Source organism: Taudactylus pleione, unplaced genomic scaffold (genome assembly GCF_031769625.1).
Source record: "Taudactylus pleione unplaced genomic scaffold, aTauple2 ptg000118l, whole genome shotgun sequence".
NCBI lineage: Eukaryota > Metazoa > Chordata > Amphibia > Anura > Myobatrachidae > Taudactylus > Taudactylus pleione.
In genome coordinates this window covers 569,365-584,671 of record NW_028284520.1, presented here as the reverse complement: position 1 = coordinate 584,671, position 15,307 = coordinate 569,365, and the positions used below count along the sequence as shown (strand labels likewise).

Below are 15,307 nucleotides of genomic sequence, written 5' to 3'. Positions count from 1 at the left end.
TGGAGTGTACTTTGGGGGTTACAGCACCCTTTAACGGTCAAGCCAGCCGGCCCTTTACTTATGACACAGGCGCACGCTTGGCACTACTTTGTTGATGCACGTGCGGCTACTACGCTCACAATTCACAAACACAGAAAATAATTTTTTTTTGGTTTGGACTGGAGTGTACTTTGGGGGTTACAGCACCCTTTAACGGTCAAGCCAGCCGGCCCTTTACTTATGACACAGGCGCACGCTTGGCACTACTTTGTTGATGCACGTGCGGCTACTGCGCACACAATTCACAAACACAGAAAATATATTTTTTTTTTGGTTTGGACAGGAGTGTACTTTGGGGGTTACAGCACCCTTTAACGGTCAAGCCAGCCGGCCCTTTACTTATGACACAGGCACACGCTTGGCACTACTTTGTTGATGCACGTGCGGCTACTGCGCACACAATTCACAAGCACAGAAAATTATTTTTTTTTGGTTTGGACTGGAGTGTACTTTGGGGGTTACAGCACCCTTTAACGGTCAAGCTAGCCGGCTCTTTACTTATGACACAGGCGCACGCTTGGCACTACTTTGTTGATGCACGTGCGGCTACTGCGCACACAATTCACAAACACAGAAAATAATTTTTTTTTTGGTTTGGACTGGAGTGTACTTAGGGGGTTACAGCACCCTTTAACGGTCAAGCCAGCCGGCCCTTTACTTATGACACAGGCGCACGCTTGGCACTACTTTGTTGATGCACGTGCGGCTACTGCGCACACAATTCACAAACACAGAAAATAATTTTTTTTTGGTTTGGACTGGAGTGTACTTTGGGGGTTACAGCACCCTTTAACGGTCAAGCCAGCCGGCCCTTTACTTATGACACAGGCGCACGCTTGGCACTACTTTGTTGATGCACGTGCGGCTACTGCGCACACAATTCACAAACACAGAAAATATTTTTTTTTTTGTTTGGACTGGAGTGTACTTTGGGGGTTACAGCACCCTTTAACGGTCAAGCCAGCCGGCCCTTTACTTATGACACAGGCGCACGCTTGGCACTACTTTGTTGATGCACGTGCGGCTACTTCGCACACAATTCACAAACACAGAAAATAATTTTTTTTTGGGTTTGGACTGGAGTGTACTTTGGGGGTTACAGCACCCTTTAACGGTCAAGCCAGCCGGCCCTTTACTTATGACACAGGCGCACGCTTGGCACTACTTTGTTGATGCACGTGCGGCTACTGCGCACACAATTCACAAACACAGAAAATATATTATTTTTTTAGCACTTGGGGGGAGCACCCCTGATGGACAGAGCACCCCCTGGACAACACTACAGCACCCCTTTAGGACTGGGACACTGCACAGGACTTTGGAGTGGACACAGCCCCTATGGAGAACTGACTGCACAACACAGTCCAGCCAGCCCCTATGGACTTTGAAGTAGTGGACACAGCCCCTATTAACAACAGCAGCACAGCACAACACAGCCAGCCCCTATGGACTTTGAAGTAGTGGACAACAGCAGCACTACACTACACTACACTACACTACACAGCCCAGCCAGCCCTAACTCACACCCTCCCTCTTCACTGTCCACAGCCGAGTGAGAAAATGGCGCCGACGCGGGTACCTTATATAGGATCCAAAACCCGCGAGACTCGGAAGGCGGGATGATGACGTTTTGCCTCGATTTCAGATCCGAGTCAGGCGGGAAAAGTCGACCCTGACTCGGATCGGACTCGGATCGGGGGGGCTCGGGGGGGTTCGGATTTCAGAAATCCGAACCCGCTCACCCCTAATACTAACCCATCACTATCTATGCATAGCCGGTAATTTGTCTACAGAGCATATATTGCCATACAATGCTGTGTTATAGGACTAGTTGGGGACCCTTACAGAGAATATATTGCCATGCAATGCTGTGTTATAGGACTAGTTTGGGGACTCTTACAGAAGATATATTGCCATGCAATGCTGTCATATAGGACTAGTTGGGGACCCTTACAGAGGATATATTACCATGCAATGCTGTGATATAGGACTAGTTGGGGACCCTTACAGAGGATATATTGCCATGCAATGCTGTGTTATAGGACTAGTTGGGGACCCTTACAGAGGATATATTGCCATGCAATGCTGTCATATCGGACTAGTTGGGGACCCTTACAGAGGATATATTGCCATGCAATGCTGTGTTATAGGACTAGTTGGGGACTCTTACAGAGGATATATTGCCATGCAATGCTGTGTTATAGGTCTAGTTGGGGACCCTTACAGAGGATATATTGCCATGCAATGCTGTGATATAGGACTAGTTGGGGACCCTTACAGAGGATATATTGCCATGCCATGCTGTCATATAGGACTAGTTGGGGACCCTTACAGAGAATATATTGCTGTGCAATGCTGTGTTATAGGACTAGTTGGGGACCCTTACAGAGGATATATTGCCATGCAATGCTGTGTTATAGGACTAGTTGGGGACCCTTACAGAGGATATATTGCCATGCAATGCTGTGATATAGGACTAGTTGTGGACACTTACAGAGGATATATTGCCATGCAATGCTGTGATATATGACTAGTTGGGGACCCTTACAGAGGATATATTGCCATGCAATGCTGTGATATAGGACTAGTTGGGGACACATACAGAGGATATATTACCATGCAATGCTGTGATATAGGACTAGTTGGGGACCCTTACATATGATATATTGCCATGCAATGCTGTGTTATAGGACTAGTTGGGGACCCTTACAGAGGATATATTGCTATGCAATGCTGTGTTATAGGACTAGTTGGGGACCCTTACAGAGGATATTTTACCATGCAATGCTGTGTTATAGGACTAGTTGGGAACCCTTACAGAGGATATATTGCCATGCAATGCTGTGTTATAGGACTAGTTGGGGACCCTTACAGAGGATATATTGCCATGCAATCCTGTGTTATAGGACTAGTTGGGGACACTTACAGAGGATATATTGCCATGCAATGCTGTGTTATAGGACTAGCTGGGGACCCTTACAGAGGATATATTGCCATGCAATGCTGTGTTATAGGACTAGTTGGGGACCGTTACAGAGGATATATTGCCATGCAATCCTGTGTTATAGCACTAGTTGGGGACACTTACAGAGGATATATTGCCATGCAATCCTGTGTTATAGGACTAGTTGGGGACCCTTACAGAGGATATATTGCCATGCAATCCTGTGTTATAGGACTAGTTGGGGACCCTTACAGAGGATATATTGCCATGCAATGCTGTGTTATAGGTCTAGTTGGGGACCCTTACAGAGGATATATTGCCATGCAATGCTGTCATATCGGACTAGTTGGGGACCCTTACAGAGGATATATTGCCATGCAATGCTGTGATATAGGACTAGTTGGGGACCCTTGCAGAGGATATATTGCCATGCAATGCTGTGTTATAGGACTAGATGGAGACCCTTACAGAGGACATATTGCCATGCAATGCTGTGTTATAGGACTAGTTGGGGACCCTTACAGAGGATATATTGCCATGCAATCCTGTGTTATAGGACTAGTTGGGGACACTTACAGAGGATATATTGCCATGCAATGCTGTGTTATAGGACTAGTTGGGGACCCTTACAGAGGATATATTGCCATGCAATGCTGTGTTATAGGACTAGTTGGGGACCGTTACAGAGGATATATTGCCATGCAATCCTGTGTTATAGCACTAGTTGGGGACACTTACAGAGGATATATTGCCATGCAATCCTGTGTTATAGGACTAGTTGGGGACCCTTACAGAGGATATATTGCCATGCAATCCTGTGTTATAGGACTAGTTGGGGACCCTTACAGAGGATATATTGCCATGCAATCCTGTGTTATAGGACTAGTTGTGGACCCTTACAGAGGATATATTGCCATGCAATCCTGTGTTATAGGACTAGTTGGGGACACTTACAGAGGATATCTTGCCATGCAATGCTGTGATATAGGTATCGAAGCTGGATAATTGGCTGAAACAAGAACAGTTTAAAATTGGATCGTAGCGACACCTTCTTTCGACTGGCCGCAAGACGCCATCTTGGAAATGAGATTGCAAGATGCCATTTTGTGAATGGCCGCCCAAACTCACACTTTAGTACATGTGGCGATATTACTATTAGCATCATGCGATTGCATCTTTTACCATTTCTCATACCTGATTATGAAAAACCTTTTGATTTGTATTGTACGGAAGCCAATGGTTGTGCTGCAGGTGTCCTTACACAAAAACATGGTGATGCCAGTAGGCTCGTAGCATACTACTGTGCCCAATTGGACACTGTGGCGAGATCACTCCCCACCTGTTTGAAAAGTGTAGCAGCTACCGCTTTATTGGTGAGTAAAAGTGAGGACGTAGTATTGCGTCATGATATGATTGTGTACACTCCCCATGCTGTATCTGCTCTGCTGAACTCTGCTCAAACCAGACACGTCTCTTTGGCTAGGTTTACCAAATGGGAACAAGTTCTAATCGCACCTGCAAACATCACTGTTAAACGTTGCAGCACACTGAATCCGACAACGTATTTACCATATGTACAACATGATGTACAAAGGGTGGAAGGAGACGAGTTGCTGGTGGAGGGTGAGTTCAGAGGACATAATGATACACACGATTGTATGACATATCTGAATCAGACCTTTACTACTAGACCTGACATACACGACACACCTTTAGAGAATGTAGATGTGACTTTTTACATGGATGGGAGTTCTCATAGACAAACAGACACAGGTGAATTATGTACAGGTTATGCTGTTGTAAAAGACACATTCCTGACACATAAAACATCTTTTAGAAGCAATCCAACTGCCCAAAGCGGTGGCAGTAATCAAGTGTAAAGCCCATACATGTGAGGATGAACCGGTGTCACTGGGCAACAACAGAGCCGATGAAGCTGCAAAATGGGCAGCAGGGTTAAAAATGTTTTCTCCCACTGAAAAAATTATGTCTTTCCAAACAATTGATATGCTGAAATTAATTGAGATGCAAAATTTGTGTTCAATTCAGGAAAAGTCCATTTGGAAGTCCAAGGGATGTGGGCAAGAGTCCTCCGGGTTCTGGAGGGACAGACAAGGTAAGCCTGTAGCCCCCAAGGCATATTACCCCAGCCTGGCTGAGGCAGCACACGGTCTGACTAATCTGGGAAAGCAAGGTATGTGCAAGTTGGTGAGAGCATACTGGTGCGCACCAGGTTTTTCTTCACAAGCAGAAAAGATAGCAATGTCCTGCCTGACCTGCTTGAGGAAGAACATAGGGAAAGCTATCCCTACCGAACCATCCCACATTCCACCGACTGATGGACCTTTCCAGGTGATCCAAATTGATTTCATCCAATTACCACCCTGCAGGAATCTTAAGTATGTATTAGTGTGCACTGATGTATTTTCTAATTGGGTTGAGGCCTACCCAGCGGCCACTAATACTGCTGCGTTTACTGCCAAGAAAATAGTTCAGCAATTTGTATGCAGATACGGTATTCCTAAAACCATCGAGAGTGACAGGGGTACTCAATTCGCAGGTGATGTTTTTCAAAATATGTGTAAGCTGATAGGTATTAATAGCCGACTTCACACCCCCTACTGACCGCAAGCCAGTGCCAAGGTAGAGAGGATGAACGGGACTATTAAAAATAAGTTAAGTAAAATCATGGCAGAGACTGGACTAGGTTGGCCAGAAGCATTACCGTTGGTCCTGCATAGTATAAGGACCACTCCCAGACCCCCTCTAAATCTGTCTCCCTTTGAAATACTGTTCGGTAGACAACCTCATTTGATTATAAGTCCACAGGAAGACTTGAAGGGTAACAATGAGGTAACTGTAAAGTATCTTATATCAATGAGTAAGCAGTTAAAACAACAGCAGCAGAAACTGAAATTGTTGTCCAATGATATGCCTGAAACTAACTGTCATGATGTTGAACCAGGAGAATATGTTATGATCAGAAATTTCTTGCGTTCAGGTTGTTTGACTGATCGGTGGGAAGGTCCGTACCAGGTGCTGCTGACGAGTACTACATCTTTGAAGGTGGCTGAGAGAGATACCTGGGTCCATTCCACTCACTGCAAAAAGGTCAAACAACCAGTGGAGAAACGAGTCGGAGACAAGGCTGATAGCGTGAACCTGTAGCTCGTGAGGGTGCCACAGGGACAGTATAATGTAGGGTTGGTGCCATTTCCGCTGAATATCACGGAAATTTTAGAATTACAGAAAGGGAAATCATTGGATGGAAAATTCCTCTCATCCAAACCACCTCATTTCAAACTCTATCAATTCCAAGTAGATAGATCGCTTTTGTGTTTAAACATAACCAACCCCAATAAACCTGGGAGTTGGGAAGTGACAGGGAATAATCGGACGATGACCTTCTCACAAAGAGCTGATAATGAGTCCATAAACCATGATCTGTTACGCCCAATTAAATCTAGTGGGAGACATTTTAGGTACAGGTATACATTGAGTTCCACCAAAGAAATTATTGGTAAGGTGCCAGATGGTTATTGTGCTAAAATAATACAGCCAGAAACTTGCATGTACCAGATGGAAGACCCAGAAATAGGATTGTTTGCAAGGGAAATGTGCTTAATGATAATGATGCATACCATTCCTTATGTTCTCCCTGATAATGTATATTTTATATGTGAAAGAAAAGCGTATAAGTGGCTCTGCCCGAGTTCCGAAGGTTTGTGTTACCTGGGAAGAGTAGTCCCAGAAGTTATGACCCTCACACATGATCAAATGCTTGGTATACATAAAAACACACCGTCACCATATCTTCACACACAATATGAACACAGAGGCAAACGAAATATGATAGCGTTCACACTAGGCTTGAATCGCGGGGCGCCGCGCCCCGCCCCTTTTTTTAATAGGCAAAAGCGCCCTGCCCCTTTTATCGCTCCCCAGCGCCCTGCTGCCCTGCTGTTCTCTTACCTTGTTTGCCGCTGAGCTGTCACAGCTCACATAGCTGTCAGCTATCTCCGGCTGCCACTCGCTCCCCGTGCTTATGGTGCGTCGCTGATTGGACGCTGTAGTATCTGGGGAGAGACAGGAGGGCTGGGTTTGCCTCTCCCGCCGAAGCAAACCCAGCCCTCCTGTCTTATTGAAATTATTAAAGGAGACCTCACCCTTTTGGTGGCCATTCTCGGATCAGCTACGCAGCGGCATGAGCAGTTCAGCTAAAGCTGCTGCTTCACTCAACGGACCAGCCACTTTTATCCAGGGGTTAATACTAAGTTATGTAGGTATACCTTTAAAATTTAATGCTGCCATGAGCACTAGGTTTACTATATAAAGTGCCCGGTGCACCCTTACCTTTAATATGGGCCTTGTGCCCCCATATTTTTAATATGTGCCTTGTCCCCCCTTATTTTTAATATGTACCTTGTGACAAGGCAGATATTAAAGATAAGGGGGACAAGGCACATATTAAAAATATGGGGGGGACAAGGCACATTAAAAATAAGGAGGCACATATTAAAAATAAGGGGTGACGAGGCACATATTAAAAATAAGGGGTGACATGGCACTTATTAAAAATAAGGGGGGACAAGTTGTCTCCCCTTATTTTTTATATGTGCCCTGTGCCTCCTTATGTTTAATATGTGCCTTGTGCCTCCTTATTTTTAATATTTGCCTTGTGCCTCCTAATTTTTAATATGTGCCTTGTCCTCCCTTATTTTTAATATGTGCCTTATGACGTGGCACATATTAAAAATACGTGGGGACAAGGCACACATTAAACATAAGGAGGCACAAGACACATATTAAAAATAAGGGGTGACATGGCACTTATTAAAAATTAGGGGGGACAAGTTATTCCCCCTTATTTTTAATATGTGCTTTGTGCCTCCTTATCTTTAGTATGTGCCTTGTGCCTCCTTATCTTTAATATGTGCCTTGTGCCTCCTTGTTTCAAATATGTGCCTCCTTGTTTCAAATATGTGCCTTGTGCCTCCTTGTTTCAAATATGTGCCTTGTGCCTCCTTGTTTCAATTATGTGCCTTGTGCCTCCTTGTTGCAAATATGTGCCTTGTGCCTCCTTGTTTCAATTATGTGCCTTGTGCCTCCTTGTTGCAAATATGTGCCTTGTGCCTCCTTGTTTCAATTATGTGCCTTGTGCATCCTTGTTTTAAATATGTGCCTTGTGCCTCCTTATTTTTAATATGTGCCTTGTCCCCCCTTATCTTTAGTATGTGCCTTGTGCCTCCTTATGTTTAATATGTGCCTTGTCCTCCCTTATTTTTAATATGTGCCTTGTGCTTCCTTATTTTTAATATGTGCCTTGTGCCCCCTTATCTTTAGTGTGTGCCTTGTGCCTCCTTATCTTTAATATGTGCCTTGTGCCTCCTTGTTTTAAATATGTGCCTTGTCCTCCCTTATTTTTAATGTGTGCCTTGTCCTCCCTTATTTTTAATATGTGCCTTATGACGTGGCACATATTAAAAATAAGGGAGAACAAGTCACATATTAAACATAAGGAGGCACAAGGCACACACTAAAGATAAGGGGGACAAGGCTCATTTTAAAAATAAGGGGTGACATGGCACTTATTAAAAATTAGGGGGGAGAAGTTATTCCCCCTTATTTTTAATATGTGCTTTGTGCCTCCTTGTTTCAAATATGTGCCTTGTGCCTCCTTGTTTCAATTATGTGCCTTGTGCCTCCTTGTTGCAAATATGTGCCTTGTGCCTCCTTGTTTCAATTATGTGCCTTGTGCCTCCTTGTTTTAAATATGTGCCTTGTGCCTCCTTGTTTCAATTATGTGCCTTGTGCCTCCTTGTTGCAAGTATGTGCCTTGTGCCTCCTTGTTTTAAATATGTGCCTTGTGCCTCCTTGTTTCAAATATGTGCCTTGTGCCTCCTTGTTTCAAATATGTGCCTTGTGCCTCCTTGTTTCAATTATGTGCCTTGTGCCTCCTTGTTTTAAATATGTGCCTTGTGCCTCCTTATCTTTAGTATGTGCCTTGTGCCTCCTTATCTTTAGTATGTGCCTTGTGCCTCCTTATTTTTAATATGTGCATTGTGCCCCCTTATCTTTAATATGTGCCATCCTTATTTTTAGTATGTGCCTTTATATTTTAATATGTGCCCTGTGCCTCCTTATTTTAATATGTGCCTTGTGCTTCCTTATTTTTAATATGTGCCTTGTGCCTCCTTATTTTTAATATGTGCTTTGTGCCTCCTTATTTTTAATATGTGCCTTGTGCCCCCTTATCTTTAGTGTGTGCCTTGTGCCTCCTTATCTTTAATATGTGCCTTGTGCCTCCTTGTTTTAAATATGTGCCTTGTCCTCCCTTATTTTTAATGTGTGCCTTGTCCTCCCTTATTTTTAATATGTGCCTTATGACGTGGCACATATTAAAAATAAGGGAGAACAAGTCACATATTAAACATAAGGAGCCACAAGGCACACACTAAAGATAAGGGGGACAAGGCTCATTTTAAAAATAAGGGGTGACATGGCACTTATTAAAAATTAGGGGGGAGAAGTTATTCCCCCTTATTTTTAATATGTGCTTTGTGCCTCCTTGTTTCAAATATGTGCCTTGTGCCTCCTTGTTTCAATTATGTGCCTTGTGCCTCCTTGTTGCAAATATGTGCCTTGTGCCTCCTTGTTTCAATTATGTGCCTTGTGCCTCCTTGTTTTAAATATGTGCCTTGTGCCTCCTTGTTTCAATTATGTGCCTTGTGCCTCCTTGTTGCAAGTATGTGCCTTGTGCCTCCTTGTTTTAAATATGTGCCTTGTGCCTCCTTGTTTCAAATATGTGCCTTGTGCCTCCTTGTTTCAAACATGTGCCTTGTGCCTCCTTGTTTCAATTATGTGCCTTGTGCCTCCTTGTTTTAAATATGTGCCTTGTGCCTCCTTATCTTTAGTATGTGCCTTGTGCCTCCTTATCTTTAGTATGTGCCTTGTGCCTCCTTATTTTTAATATGTGCCTTGTGCCCCCTTATCTTTAATATGTGCCATCCTTATTTTTAGTATGTGCCTTTATATTTTAATAAGTGCCCTGTGCCTCCTTATTTTAATATGTGCCTTGTGCCTCCTTATTTTTAATATGTGCCTTGTGCCTCCTTATTTTTAATATGTGCTTTGTGCCTCCTTATGTTTAATATGTGACTTGTCCCCCCTTATTTTTAATATGTGCTTTATGCCTCCTTGGGCTCGATTCTATTCAGCGCAATGTAAATAGCTCTGGGAGTGAGCTCCCGTAGCTATTCAATACACCGCGCTGACAAGTCCGACTAATGATTTCTTCTCTCATCCCTCCGGGGATGAGAGAAGAAATCCGACAAAAGTCCCGGCGAGGCTGTTTTCTGTCCTTCGCGCCTGCAAAACAGCCTCATGCCGGGAAGTTAGGTTGGGGAATGCCTGTTATCGCGCCTAAACACCCTGTTTAAGGCACGATAACGAGCCTTCCCCGACCTAACAGCGTGATGAATTGAATAGCTTCGGGAGCTATCTCCCGGCGCTATTTACATCGCGCTGAATTGAATCGTGCCCCTTGTTTTAAATATGTGCCTTCTGCCTCCTTGCTTTAATTATGTGCCTTGTGCCTCCTTGTTTTAAATATGTGCCTTGTGCCCCCTTATCTTTAGTATGTGCCTTGTCCCCCCTAATTTTGAAAATGTGCCTTGTGCCTTCTTATATTTAATTTTGTATAATTACATTTTTATTTTTGGTTGCTATGGGCAACATCAGTTCTAAAACTCACTTCTAAATACTCTCACTTTAGTAAATTTACCCCCTAGGGTTAACTTTTGTCAAGAGCAAACTAGGGCCCTGATTCAGAGCCGGACGCTATGACAGAACGCTCGCTCTGAATCAGGGCCTTCCATCTTGATTTTTAGAGCGGCTTCCTGGCCGTTCGTATAGCTGTGGGTGACCACCCACAGCTACAGCGAGCGGCCAGGAAGATGGTCACAATGGTCAAGACCATCGTGACCATCGGGCTTGCGACGAGACCCTTGTGGTAGGGTCTCGTTGCCGCAAGCCCTAGAGTGCTGTCGGCTCAAACAGAGCCGAAAGCACTCCCACTGTCATCACTTGTGATGTCAGTGGGCCCGGCCCCAGACGTAGGCGTTCACATGGGAACGCCTCCATCTGGGCAGGCACGCCCACCAAAGGGGGCGTGCTGTCACTCAACATCGACAGCATGCCCCCTTCGGTACTAGACCAGGATGGATGGTTTGCCTGCTGCTATTCGGGGCTCGGGCATGCGCACTGGGCCAACATCGACCTGCTTGCGAGTGTTCAGCGCTCGCGAGTGGGTCTGAATCAGGCCCTAAATTTCTGGTTTGCTGGAGGCCAAACCGTAGTGCCAGTTTATATAAACTCCAGACATTAGGGCCAATATTCCAAAACTGTGCAGTGAATTAATATGTAATGTTAACCATTACATCATCCATGCTCGCCAAATTATTTGATGATCGATACATCATGCTATTAATGATTTGATCAACTGTTAAGTCAAGACAGCATGAAAAATTATGACAAAACTAGTTTTATAAATTTCTCTTCTTTTTTTTGCACCTTGTTTAGTCATGAATGATTTATGAATTGTGGGCCAATAATGATTATGTTCAAAACTTCTGTATGTTATAATTGGAACACCTGGCCATAATCCTCTTTTAATCAGACAAAATAAATTCTCATTTGTTTATTTTAAAATTAATCCTTATTTTTTTAAAAAAATTTTTGTAGGAAACGTTTTTAAAATTGTTAATTATGAAACAATCCTTTCACATAATCCTGTTGAGAGCAAAAGTACGCAGGCGTCTCTGCATACAAGTTTCTGAATGTGAGAATTACATCTGACCTCCTGGCGCTCCTCGGGCTTCACGCCATAAGATCCAAAGCAGCGGCTCCTGGCTCCAACTACTTCTCTCCACAGCTGGGCTCCACGCAGTCTCCTCAACTCATCTAAGGTGAGTACCAGGCGTGTACTGTGTCAGTGGTCAGTTGTTCTCAGGGTTAGTGGTCAGGGTGTATCCTAAAACTCTCTTCCCCATCTCCTTTACAGTAGAAAACATGCCTACTGTTAAAAGAAAACTTAAGGAACATCAAAAAAACTCCACTGAAATAGGACGGAAATGTTTGAAAATAAGTGATATGTTTTCAGGAATAAAGGTAAGAACACAGATTTTCGACACTACTAAACTTACTATATTTTAAAAGCTCTGTAAATGATTTCATGCTGAAATCAGAAAATAAGTAATCATCATTAATATATATATTAATTGCAGAAAACAAATGCAGCAGAGCCAGATCCTGTACCCAGCACCTCTGCAAACGCAGATGATGAAATCATTTCCACATCAAATTCATTGACCACAGTAAACACAAATATCAATCTGAATGATCCCATATTGATTTCATGTGAAATCAATGAAAATGAGGATAATATAGATCCAGATGTGCCTTCTCAATCCACAGTTTTATTGGCCAACTGTGTACAGAATTTAGAGAACGACTCTTTGGTTGAGCTATTAGAAGAACGGTGCTCTTTTAGTGATGACACAGACACAATAAATGACCTTGTGGACAGCACTTGTCAAAAAAACCCCCAAAAACATAAAGTTGGATACCAAAAAAAATGGAAAAAAACATTCCCATGGCTTCTTTGTAAAAAAATTGGTGACAGAGAGAGTTTAATCTGCCAACTGTGCTCCAAACACCTAAGTAATGATAACAAATACAATAAATCTCCATGGATGAATAATGGTATGTGCACAGTAAGGCTTGACAAAATCAAGGGGCACTCTGTTTCTGAAATGCATAAAGTGGCAATGCAAACAGAAATGATCCCTTTAAGTGCAGAAGCCTCACAGAACCGAAAAAATAGACCAGAGTCTGAAGAATTTAAAGCTGTTGAATATGCTATGAAGTGTCTGGAGTTTCTTATTGAACATAATATACCACATACAACTATTTTTAAACCATTTATTGAATTTTGCATTGAAGAGTTAAAATCTCCTGTTTTAGCTCCCCTTAAAAAAGCTAAAAATGCATTATACACAAGCTACCAAACAGTTAATGAATTTGTTAACTCAATGGCCAGTGTTCAAAAACAGCAAGTTATGCTGTCTTTACAGAAGAGTCCATCCTATTCAATAATGATTGATGAAACCACAGACGTCAGCAACAGAAAGCACTTGGCTACTGCTGCAAAATCTATTAAAGACGGAGAAGTTACAGTGTCCTTTATTTGCGATACTGAAATTCCAGATGGAAAATCTGAAACTATTTTCAATGCTCTTTCACAGACTGTAGAAGAATGTGGAGGGTATGAGAAATTAGTTGGATTTGGAAGTGATGGCGCCAGTTCAATGGTTGGTAAACATGATGGTGTAGCTGTCAAAATAAAGACCAAAAACGATAAGGTTATTTCAATCCATTGTCATAACCACCGTTTAGCTCTTGCAACTAAGAATCTTTGGAACCATTTGTCAAAATGGACGAGGTATTAACCAGCATTTACAAATATTACAAATACAGCTCTGTTAGAAGCAGTAGCTTGGCTGAAATACAAAAAGTATTTAGTAAATGCAAAGGTACCAAAATAAAAAAGGCGAGCCACACAAGATGGCTATCACATGAAAATGCAATTAATTCAATACGAATTAATTATCAATCTATCATTGTGGATTTAGAAAATGCGGTTGTAAGTGGACAGTCAAAGACTGCAATGGTTTTGAATGGTCCAAATGCAGAAGGACTTCTGAAACATTTAAAACATTTTCATTTTTTTCAACTTATTCATTTCCTGTGTGACGTCCTGAGCCTACTTTCTAAACTTGTGTTGATTTTTGAAAGACGAGATGTCGATCTAGCTACCATACATAGCAATGTTTCCACTACACTTGCTGCTTTAAAAAATTTAAAACGGAAGCCTGGGGGTCAGTTTTGTCGGAACCTTGAAAATAATGCAAGAAAAATTGGAATTGCGGCTCCTATATCGGCACCAAACTGTAATTTTGAGGAGCATGCAAGATGTTTCATAGATCTCTTGGTTGAAATATTTCTGAGAGGATGCAGAATGTTTCTACACTTAATTTGTTAAGTGTCTTAGATATGAGACATCTTAATACTGGAGAAGGTGTTGGTTTTTATGGTGTGGCTGAGATGGCACAGCTTGCAGAATTTTGTCACTTGGATGAAGACCTTTTATTATCAGAATGGGAAGATTTTAAATCTGTGTTCATGGAAAATGAAGACGACAATTCTGATGATGAAAGATTATCCATGGTCAACCTGTACAATACTTTGGAAAAATCTGAAGACACAGTTGGAGTAGCATTTCCTCACATCCAGAATCTTGTTGGAATTGGCTGTGTTCTTCCACTCTCAACTGCAGAAATAGAAAGGACTTTTTCACAAGTGAAGTTGATCTTAACTGAACACAGAAATCGTCTCAAGGTGGAAAATGTGAACAGTTTATTAGCCATAAAGCTGAATGGCAAGGTAAACTTGAGAGAGGCTGTGAGGCACTGGATGAAAAAAAAAAGAAGAATCTTTTCTTCTACCCAGTCAACGCTGGCCACCCACCACACTATATCACCAGAAACGCCTGAAATCTAGATTTACTGCTAAAAGCGAACACAGTGCATCTGACCTGACCCACCCAAGCTACAAGGAGCCCAGCCTGTGGAGACTGCCATTTTCATGTTTACACTGGTGAGTATTGAGACAAAAAGTGGGGGGAAATTGCTAGATGGAGGATGTATGGGCCTAAATATGTCCTGAAATCATGTTATCAGAGTCCTTTTTACACTTACTTCTTGATTCTTCAAAGCACACCTTCATTTTATGTGAAAGAATTATGAACAAAAAAGATCATGATCTTCTCAAAAGAATAAGCTGTGCTTTGAGGAACTGTGAATCAAGTACAAAAGGACTCTGGTAATATGCATTGAGTTTATGTACGATTCTTTTTTTCAGCCTTTGCGTTGCCCCTACAAGGGAAATAATGCCAGTGACACGGAGACATCCAGCTGACCCTGGATAAAGAGTTGGACCCTTCTGTGATAGACAGCTATCACTTCCTCTGCACTACAGATCCCATGCTGCAACATACTGTAGGACATTAGATGAGCAGCACAAACTACATGGAGATGGTGCTATTGCTTTATTTTGAAGAAAATTGTTAGTGGTACAGTAAGTAAAACTACATTGGTAATTTAAATCTCTAAATTATATCCTTTTATTATTGTATGCAAGTCTTCACTTTCAAAAACATGTGTACTTTAAAATCAGTGAGCATTAAAAACAAAAGGATTGAAAGAA

The 15,307-nt window shown here is 42.4% G+C and overlaps 1 protein-coding gene and 1 pseudogene across 1 annotated transcript in view; one reads left to right on the top strand and one right to left on the bottom strand.

The window, feature by feature from the left end:
• Positions 1-15,307, bottom strand: part of LOC148524242 (uncharacterized) — a 218,936-nt gene that overhangs the window by 124,532 nt on the left and 79,097 nt on the right. The window lies entirely within an intron of this gene.
• LOC148524243 (zinc finger protein 862-like) lies at positions 12,053-14,602 on the top strand (annotated as a pseudogene).